The sequence below is a fragment of the Polyodon spathula genome, chromosome 18 (genome assembly GCF_017654505.1).
Source record: "Polyodon spathula isolate WHYD16114869_AA chromosome 18, ASM1765450v1, whole genome shotgun sequence".
NCBI lineage: Eukaryota > Metazoa > Chordata > Actinopteri > Acipenseriformes > Polyodontidae > Polyodon > Polyodon spathula.
In genome coordinates, this window is record NC_054551.1 from 18,855,234 (window position 1) to 18,865,403 (window position 10,170).

Here is a 10,170-nt window from a genome sequence, read left to right on the forward strand (position 1 = left end):
ATAATGGGATTTTGTGAGCGAACTACAGTTTGTCTTGTTCGTAGTGATTTGTGGAGTATCACAGCATTGACAGGGTACAATTTTCTGCCGTTAAACGGGTACCATATTGAGACGATGTACCACTTATCTTATTGCCATGCAGTTTAACATAGAATAAATAAGACCGGAAAAATCCACTATTCAGTTTTCCGTGTGCAATGTGTTCGTTACAAAATATACTGTGTCACAACACTGCAACAAACTGCAGTGTATTTCTTTATTTTAAAAAAATCTACATAACCAATTACGGCTCTCTGCTGCCATCTAGAGTTTACTTTTGAAACCGAACCAATGGATTTCTCCTATAGTGTAGCTTTCTAGAACAAACAAAAAACAGCAGCTAAAATTATTATACATTAATTGTAATCTGCTGGTGTTTGTTAAGGTACATATACATAATATTCTTATGCAAATGTTAAAGTAAATATATAATATAAAACTTGGTTAAACAACGTTAACATAAAAATGGCCTTGCTAGCATCCCTTATAACAGTTTCCCATACTAAAAGCAGAGCAAATAGCATAGTAAAAAACATGATAAAGCATATGTAAGCAGGATAAAGCTCAGAGTTATGGTAAAGCATATTACAAGACATGGTAAATTATGCGTAATGCATTGTATAACCATGGGGAAAGCATGGGAAAAATTACAATGCAAATGTACTTTTGTAAGGGATGTTTCAAACATGTTTGTGAAGTAACCCCTACAAACTACACAATGTATACTGTGCTTCCACATAATTAACAAATTACCTAATTCCCCTATCCCTCAGAACAGGCTGTCCCAGCCCTGCATTTCTCAGTGAAATACACACCCCCTTAAACGCTCTGTTAAGTACTATAAAAACACCCTTATATGAAATACAAAAGGGCAATTCTAATAAGGAGCTGCTGTAAACATTAGAAGTTTGCTACAGTGTCCCCAAACGGGGTTGCTTTTTCAGACAGGTAACTAAATCTGGTGACGAATCACATTTGATGTGAAAAAAAATAAATCAGAAAGCCCTTCGATAGAATAAGTCAAACGTTACATAACACACGTGAAAGCGCTTTCAGTGCTTCTTGTTAGAAAATGGCGTCAGAGGAGGGAACAAGTGGGTTTGCTAGCTGGAGCTTCAAAGAATAGTTTGAGCTTGCAGACTGACCAAACCGAAAAAAACATCTCGGTAACTATTTGTAACTAAAAAAAAAAAAAAGTGAAGTTACTGTAACTAGTTACAATTGTGTTCAAGTGCTCAAATAGTTACTAACAGATTACTTTTTAAAGTAACTTCCCCAGCATTGCAGACCACCCTTTACCGAGTTTATTTATTAATGTATTTTTACTTTTGCAACAGAAAGCCTACGATGCCTTCTAACTGGTATCTTGTTGTAAAAGTACATTTCCATGTCATTGGCATTTCAGAGTGGTATATTATGTAATATATCTATTTATAGATATATAATATATATATATAATATATTATATAATAAAACTATCTAACAGATTTTCAAACTAAGTTTAAAGATGATTCAAACGGGTTGTTTCTCAATAGCAGGCTCCCTAAATTCTAAATATAAGTGTCACCCAGACTGAAACTTGGACGCCTCCTTATATCGCTAGATTATGATCCTAAAGAGGAATAATTAAACGGAAAAGGGTCAACCCTCCCCTGTTCCTACAATTCATAGATAACAGGTACATTTTTTCACAATATAATTTACTATCAACTGACACTAGATACAAAAGGATAGAGCTTGAACAAGTATTTTAATGGAAAACAAAAACCAGGCCGATAAAATCAGTACATTATTAAACAGTCGAGTCTGGAATCTTAAAGGAGCAACTTTATTTTTAAAGAACTTAACATTTTTGTATTTTATGTTGTCACCGTTAAGCTAAAGGGTACCAATTATAATTTAGATCAATTGTTTTTTTTTTTTTAAAAAAGAAAGAAACTTCCACATGGAAACCCGTTCTTTACTGACTGCCGAACTTTCATTGTCATTTACCACGTGACTGTGAATTAGCAGCAACATTTTAGGTTAAGAACTTTCAATTTCAATTTATTTTACTTACAATATCTTTAAAAAATATATCGTTACAGGTGTTTTACATCAAAACTTTTTTTGTTTTTATTTAATTAATTTATTTTAAAATCCGTATTCTTGGCACGCCCACATGTCCCATGAGTCAACGGGCTGGTAGACTATAAATACCGACAGCGCCCTTAACTCGTTCTCAGTCTGCGGCGTTTTTAATAGAGAGAGGTAAGTGGTCGGTGCTTGTGCAGAAAATAGATTTTTGTAATCAGTTTTATTTTTCTTTGGATGCTCATTGTAAAGTCTAGTTAACGATTGTGTATGCGAGAGTGCTGGTTGACGATTATGCATTTTGCTGAATTTAAGTAAAATTTGGGTTGGGCCCTGTGACGGTAAGCCACGTGTTTCAGAAACTGCCTTGCAAAGTCTAAGGCCGGCTTTCATATATTAAGATGCAATTTTATACAAAGTATATTCTAAATATAATTCTTGTAAAGGTTTGTGAGATGATAGTATAGCATTTCGTTTGTTACGAAATGATTATACTAACGTTTTGTTCATTCGTGCTGTGGGCACAGTTCTGCAGTCTAATACTGAGATGTGTGTGCTTTTCATCTAAAATTATTGCTGTACAAGCGAGTTGAGATCTGTTTCGTGTTGTAGTAAACTGCGCCGTATCAGTGACTGGGCGCGGTTGTAATATCTTCAGTTTACCTAAACTGTACTTAAATGGTTTGTAGTACAGTTTATTAAAGCGCTTTCTTATAGGTACGTTTAGATGCTGAACTATTTGTCTGCGTTTGGCTTAGCAAATGCAGATAAATCGTTGCAGCGCACTTTCCCTTCAGTTCGTTTATGCAGCATGTACTTGAATATGATGAAATGAGTGTTGGTAGGGACATCTGATTGCTGATGAAATGCCAACCTCTCTGAATTGTACATGGATTCGATATGCATGGTTTTCTATTGCATTGATCAAAGTGTATAAACCAATATCTCTTCTTTGTAGGGTGTGCACTGTCCGAGTCTACATGATGCAGTCCAGAACAGAGGTGTGTGGTTCTTTATATCTAATGCTTGCATTGTGCAGGCGATCTAAGATGCGCACTTCTCTATAGGAAAGTACACAACACTGCATGGGAGGGGTTGTAATATCTTCAGAATAGTGGCTTGAGTACCGTAATCGCGTTTTGAGCGGCTGGTCTTACGGCATTTCCTGTAGTCTGTGCGCCCTAACATTTGGATGGTGTAAAGTAACAAATACTTACGCTTGGAACTCCCCTGCATTATGTCTCATTAGTTAAGATACGGCTATTCCTACTGTAGGATAGGAGGATAATAACGTTGTGTAACAAATGCCTCGTATAGACCATAAATTGTAATGGCGTTCACAGCCTCTGTGCTCGCATACAAACTTGTACAATAAAGTATTGTGGCAAATGAGTTGTACAACTCGCACCACATTACCAGAATAAAATGCTTAGTGGTTTATATACCGGTACGTTTAGAGACTAGTTGTCTGCGTTGGCAGTGCTCGAAGCAGTGATCATTTTAATCTCCATGGCGACCGTTAATTTTGGCGAATAAATTTGTCGCTAACAGGCGACCAATTAACTTTTTTAAACGTATGTACTTGTACATTTGGTAATTTGTATTTTAATACCTTTGGAAACAATGCGCATGTGACTATAGCCGTATCTGTCCATACATATTGTTGCTCTAGGCGGAATCTCGAGAAACGGGAATGCCTCAATTACGATTTTCACTACATAACATTAAATGGTAGTGGCAGGCGACTTAGTAAATTTCAATGCAGTTATGGGCAACCATTTTCTTTTCATGATGAATGTCTAACATGTAGTTGTGATGAAATGAGTGTTGGTAGGGACATCTGACTGCTGATGAAATGCCAACCTCTCTGAATTGTACATGATTTGATATACATGGTTCTCTGTTGCATGGGTTAAAGTGTATAAACCAGTACCCTGTTTCTTTGTAGGGTGGTCACTTTGACAGTGCTGCTATCCAGAAGCAAGCAAAGGTATGTATCTATTTCCATGAAGGTGAATTGTGCCCACTTGTAAACTACACAGGGGGTGGTCAATCTCATGATTCAGGGATTTGAATTATTTGGTAGTAGTAAATAACTGCTAATTTTAAATGCAGGGATACCTACTTTGTGATAAATAAAACATTTCTAACATTCATTTTAAAAGCCTATGATGATTTTTAAAGAGTAGTGGTCAGAAGTCATTTCTGAAATCTTAATACTGAGGCTTCTAATGCAGTTGTAGAATGCATGTTTAGTTTCTAAATTGGAAGTAAATGACTTTCTTCTATTGTAGGTTCTGGTTTCTGGAGGCTTCCAGATGCAGCTAGAAATTACCTTGAAGGTAAGGCAAAGACTGTTCTGAGGCTGTATTTCGTGAGATGAACAGACTGTCCTGCTTTTTTGGGTTGGACAAGTTTCAACCTTTTATTGAATATTTGGCACTTGCCTAATAGAACAGAGAAGCAGCAGCAGCACCTGCAGGGTGCTACCAGATTTTTGCTGTGGGTCTGCTTGTTGAGCACAGACGGTTCTGTGCAGTTTGAAATCCTCCATTAAGTGTTGGATATCATGGCAACTTTGTATTTGAAGTTACTTTAACATGTACCTTGCTGGTAGCTTGGTACAGATCAAATGCTCAACTCCCCTATGCCAATGATGACTCTATTTGCTACTCTTGACCCAAAAGGATGATGAGACCTGCAACCACCATTTTGCAGTATCTGAGGCATTAGGTTGAGCATTTAGAATTGCTTTTAAATATTGCAGGACAAAAAGTGTGCATGGGAAGTCACATCCATTGTATACTTGTCTTTATAAAGTGTGTGCTGTGTAACTGCCTCCAAATGAATAATTTTTTGCTACAAACCTGGAACCCTGGGGGGGTAAGCACATGTGTACACTTAAAAAAATTACATTAATGGATGCTCTTAAATGCTTACTATAAGAAATGAGGTGCTGTTGGGATGCTTGCTGTGAAGTGGATCTGTGCCATCCCTTAATTGTAACTTCTATTGCAGAGGGTGAACAAAGCTGAAGATGAAGACTTCACAGGTATGTGTCTTGCATAAGTTAAGCAGACTCAGTGCTGTACCAAAATTAATACTTTAATTGCCGCTATACTAACTGGGTTGTATTAGAGACTCACTGCTGTTAATGATGAATGTAAAAAGATGGGAATCTCTCTGAAATGCAATGAAAGAGAACCCTTTTTACTGAAATTGCAGTCCTTAAGTTAGACCGGTACAGCTAGGGAATTCTTGACAAGTGGTTAATTCCTGATTGATTTCTTCCTCTGCAGTTTTGTTGGTTAAACCCAGCCCTCCAGTAAATCCATATGGTGCCTGATGCCTTGGAAGCTGGTAAGTTTCAGCTCTGCCAGAGTACAGCAGCACATGTCTGCTCTTCTATTCTACAGCACCTGATACAATGATGATCCCATAGTTCAGCTGAATTCTGTGATGAACAAATTGCTTTGTCTTTCGCTCCTAGCTGATGTATCATTATCCAGTTGTGAGGCATTTGTTGATGAGTAGAGTGATACTAAACTTATGGTCTCTTTTTTTCTAATAGATGGACAATTGCATTGACCAAGAACTAACAGGTGTGTATTCAAATAAGTTTTAATTTAACTTGATGTGGGTTTATGACGGTGTCCTGTTAATGGTATGGCATGTAATAAACCTGATACAATGATGATCCCATAGTTCAGCAGATTTACTGTGACGAGTAACTTGCTTTGTCTTTCGCTCCTAGCTGATGTATCGGTTCAGTCCCCTTTTTTTTTGTGGTTTTTCCAAGTGCTTTGTCTTAATGGAATTGTTTTGATTTTACAGGAGATACTTGTATGCCCTCTGCCAAGAAACAAAAGGTATGTACTGCTTGTGTAACATCTTGTGTGTTTTCCATTATCTCTGAAATGATGCTTATGAATCAGGTCTCTGATCTTGTTGAGGATATTCATTCAATTCTGATTCAGAGGTTACACTTCTAGCTTAACAAGCTTCTTTAAGCCAATTACTAACTTTTTTTTCATCCTTGCAGGGTTCAGTGCTAATCCTGTAATCCTCCATTTTGCTGCTTGATGGTGAGCTTAGTGTAAGTGATACATGCCAAACACTTCAACATGTGGATTTTCACCCTTGTGAAAGTTGGAGAAACTACCAAGCTATAAACACTAAACTGGTCAACATGTGGACCTTGGCAGAGACTAAATTCGAACCACCTGCTTCTCTACAAATGTAGAATTTATATCCAGGCCTACTCAAACCCCCCCCCCCCCCCCCCCCCCACTCTAGCCTTGATGATGAGATGAACCACATCTGACTTGTGCATGAAGTCTATTTATTAGCTCTAACTGAAATGGGCAGAGTTTTAAACTCCTCATTGTGTGCTAATTATATATCTAGATAATTAATCCATTCCTTCATTTAACAGGTGTAATGAAGTTCATATGGCTGCACTGTCTTGACTCCGATACTGTACTACCAAAGGTAGGGATATGGCTACTTGTGTCACTTATTGGATGCAGATATTTAGAGTGGAATATAGTGCTCATGTATTGTGTATATTGCCCTGGGAACACTTGGTTGGGGCGTTCTGTGACAAGTTGAGTATCAAATTTGGATATGGGGGAATTGGTCTATGCGTTACATATGGTTGAATGTTGCTTGTAACCCATGTACTTTGTTCACCTGATCAGAGTATTTAGAGACTATGTAGGCAGATTTCCCCACCATAACTTAACTGGCTAAATACGTAAGGAAGAATTTGTGGGTTTAATGATGGTTTCAAATGTCTGACCTGAATTGCACGTGTAGAGAACAAGATTACTGAAGAACCCAGCAGATTCTAAGAAGGCTAGGAGATCTCTCTTTTTGTATTCACTAATTCATATTTTTGTAAAACTTTTCCAGGTTGCTCCAGGCTTGTAGTTCTGTGCAAACAGGTAAGGCAGTTTCTTGTGTCCTGGTGTATGAAATCTAACCTGTGATGAACAGATTCTGCCAAATGAATCCAGCTGATTATACTCCTTACCGTTCCATTTATTCTGAGGTTAAACACCACGTGATGGCAAAATAAAAACCACATTGTCAGTTGCTTAATGTTTGGTATGGTGTGTGTTCTTTTTTTCTCCAGATACTGTTGTGTAAACTTAGTACTTGGATGAAGATTCTATTGAATGGAAAGTTACTTTAAGCCTTAAAGGTAAGTTTGGACAATTGCAGTGCATTGAAGCAGTTAAGACACTGGCTGAATTTAGATAATTTGGGATAAGTGATGAATATATTCTTGAACTCTCTAACTGATTGTTGATGACTGAAAGAATCTGACTTCATCCCATTTTGTACCTGTTTGCATGTAATTTCCCTCCAGTTTAGGGAGATGCATTATAGTTAAGATTTATTAATAGAATTAATGGAAGTTCTGTTTTCAGGTATGTCTCCAGTCGTTCCACTGGGTGCAACAGTCCTGATGAACTGGTTGCAGTGCAGTCTTCAAACCTTGAAGCACTTTGTTTTGTACATGAACTATTTGCAATAAAGATTCCAATACATTTGGTAGTCCAATATGTGTTTTTTGGTTCTAGATGCCATATGTACACTGCATTTAGACTTGAATACATCTAGATTTTGTACAAAGGCTGAAACTATTGCCTTAATGAAAGGGACTTTAAGTGACAAACACTAGTTCTACAACCTCCCTCAAGGTTAGTCCAGCCCATTATCAAACACCTATCAGATGTAGGTCTGCAACAACATGCAGACTATGCTAAATATACATTAATACCCCCTCTTGACCCTGTTTGTATGTACAATTAGATCACAAAAAAGTGGGCATTTGTCTGCTGGTCTGGAAAGATGGTGACTCTGCCTTCCTACATATAGGTAACATGTACTGTATCAATTTTGAAGTGTCCTAGCCTCTAGTGTAAGTCCATGTCATGGTTTGAGTTAAGTCAGTTTCTTTCAAGCTATCGGTCATCTGGAGCTGGATTAATAGGTGTCTGAATGGCTTTCTGCAGGAGGTAGTAAGTGTGAAGTTTTAAATTGTCTCCTAGTTATTCTGTTTAGAAAGTGCTTTTGTGTTTAAGCAGTATTCTCTAAGTTCTAGTAGTCTCATTACACAACTAGGGAAAATTCATTCAAAGATGAAATGGATGCACCATGCTTCATTACATATGGCTGGCCCTGTGATGGGGAGGTATTTGAAAAGACTAGTGGATGTGCCCTGCTGAATGGCAGACCATAAGGTCAGCACCACCCCTTTTTCCCCACAGAGGGAGTGTGTGATACATTTGCAATGTGTAATAAAATGACTACTGTGATTATTGGAGAGAAACCAGTCAGGTTGAAGGACTCTACAATTATTTACAAAGGTAAATATCAAACGTTACAAAGTTGTCAATTCCTTTTGAATTGACTCCATGAATGTCTGCTTTCTGATACAAATATGGCCTGAGGCTTTGTCCAAAGTCAGTTTGTGACTCGTGCTTGTATAAGTGTAGTGGAGGTACACCTTTCATGTGTTGAGTGTTTTTAAATCAAAAACTTTGCAAGCTTAATTTTTTTTTCTACTGCAATGGTGCAGTGCTCTGGTATTCAGATACATTTAACAAAGTTTTCACAATCTGATTTAAGTTCAGGTCAGTGGATAGGTTCTTTTGCTTTTTTGTGATCATACATAATACATTTTGCAAAAATCTACTTGCCATGCAAAAACTGTTCCCTGGTGTATGTTTTCTTTGTATTACTTGTAATTGTCTTTCAATACAATTTTATATCACAAGCAAACAGGTGGGATTAATCAATGAGAAGATTGACTTATCAATAGAAAATATCAACAGTAAAGTCCCTAATACATATACTGATGCACAATGAAAACGCAACAGTTTTTAAGTTTTACATCAATAGCTCATTGGGCACATACAAAATGTCATTTACATTTTAAATAGTGAGCCAGATAGGTTTGTTTATTGTTTGAGTAGTATTGTTCTTTAGGATAACAAAATACTGAGCTCAAGTCATGTGATTACATAAAAACATCAGGTGTTTGATATTTGAGTTGTTAAAATTGTCAAAATGAGTTGATTAAGAATCTGTATAAACAGCCATTCGAAAAGATACAATTTTAATAAATGCAAGAACAGTGAAAGGTACAACCATGCCCAGCTTGAGTAATGAAGATATCCTGGTTGCTATCAGCAGAATTGATGGTGGCCTGTCTAAGAGTAGTTGCCCAGAGAATGAGATGTTCTGCTTCAACAACCAGCAGACTAGTCCAGAGAAACCAGGAAACTGGCTCTGTGAGGGTCAGGCCACGTCCTGGAAGGCAGAGCCACACCGGCCCAGGACCAGTGGTGGCAGAGAGAGTGTTTTCTTCACCGATGAATGCCATTTTGCCCTTGACAGACCTGACGGGAGACAATGTGTTGTGGTGAGCATTATGCTGACTGTTGTGTTGTTCAAGCCAACCGGTGAGGCGGTGGAAGTGTGATGATGTGGGGAGGAATCTCCTTTAACACAAGAACACCTTTGGTGCAGATTTATGGCAACCTTACTGCTCAGCGATACATTGACGCAGTCCTTGAGGCAACAGTTTGGATGTTCCTGGTGCTGGTGAATTTAAGTGTGAGGTCGCACCACACCCCATAGCCGCTGGACAGTTCCGAGCGACTTGGCCGACCTCACGGCAACGGTAACACCTCAGGGCAAAGGGTGCCCACAGACGCTTACATGTCCTGCTGTCTTCTTGGGGAGGGGACCCCTGATCTTACCTAACTGGGGGTTGACCTCAGTCTCCATTGTTGTGGAGTGAGGCCGTTCATTGGGTAACGAGGGGGTGTGGGTCCTGGGTGGAAGCGGTCTTGGGCCTGCCATCCTGGGTCTGGTGGATGGAGATGTCGGTGATGCAGGCAATGGAGTTGGCTGCGAGCCTTCATAGCCCTTAGCCAGTCGGACCTCGGCGTCCAGCGTGGTGGGGCAGTGGCAGCTGACCCAGTTCCGAGTGGCCGGCCCCAGCACCTGCACAAACTGCTCGATGGCAATGAGCTTGGTGAC

The 10,170-nt window shown here is 38.7% G+C and overlaps 1 long non-coding RNA gene and 8 other non-coding genes across 9 annotated transcripts; all 9 read left to right on the forward strand.

Annotated features, from left to right (window-relative positions):
• Positions 1–2,265: 2,265 nt before the first annotated feature.
• LOC121331235 lies at positions 2,266–7,667 on the forward strand. Its single transcript, XR_005951951.1, has 13 exons — positions 2,266–2,289; positions 3,071–3,113; positions 4,061–4,102; positions 4,407–4,454; positions 5,131–5,164; positions 5,412–5,472; positions 5,684–5,714; positions 5,947–5,981; positions 6,155–6,208; positions 6,548–6,603; positions 7,027–7,058; positions 7,250–7,318; positions 7,548–7,667. It is a non-coding gene; the product is annotated as an uncharacterized LOC121331235 (long non-coding RNA).
• On the forward strand, positions 2,925–3,002 carry LOC121294199. Its single transcript, XR_005946715.1, has one exon. It is a non-coding gene; the product is annotated as a small nucleolar RNA SNORD74 (small nucleolar RNA).
• Positions 3,917–3,992, forward strand: LOC121294200. Its single transcript, XR_005946716.1, has one exon. It is a non-coding gene; the product is annotated as a small nucleolar RNA SNORD74 (small nucleolar RNA).
• On the forward strand, positions 4,276–4,339 carry LOC121294206. The gene has a single exon (XR_005946722.1). It is a non-coding gene; the product is annotated as a small nucleolar RNA SNORD75 (small nucleolar RNA).
• Positions 5,259–5,336, forward strand: LOC121294249. The gene has a single exon (XR_005946756.1). It is a non-coding gene; the product is annotated as a small nucleolar RNA SNORD79 (small nucleolar RNA).
• On the forward strand, positions 5,532–5,614 carry LOC121294201. Its single transcript, XR_005946717.1, has one exon. It is a non-coding gene; the product is annotated as a small nucleolar RNA snR60/Z15/Z230/Z193/J17 (small nucleolar RNA).
• LOC121294202 lies at positions 5,795–5,878 on the forward strand. Its single transcript, XR_005946718.1, has one exon. It is a non-coding gene; the product is annotated as a small nucleolar RNA snR60/Z15/Z230/Z193/J17 (small nucleolar RNA).
• Positions 6,887–6,950, forward strand: LOC121294205. Its single transcript, XR_005946721.1, has one exon. It is a non-coding gene; the product is annotated as a small nucleolar RNA SNORD78 (small nucleolar RNA).
• On the forward strand, positions 7,095–7,168 carry LOC121294198. Its single transcript, XR_005946714.1, has one exon. It is a non-coding gene; the product is annotated as a small nucleolar RNA SNORD47 (small nucleolar RNA).
• Positions 7,668–10,170: the final 2,503 nt, after the last annotated feature.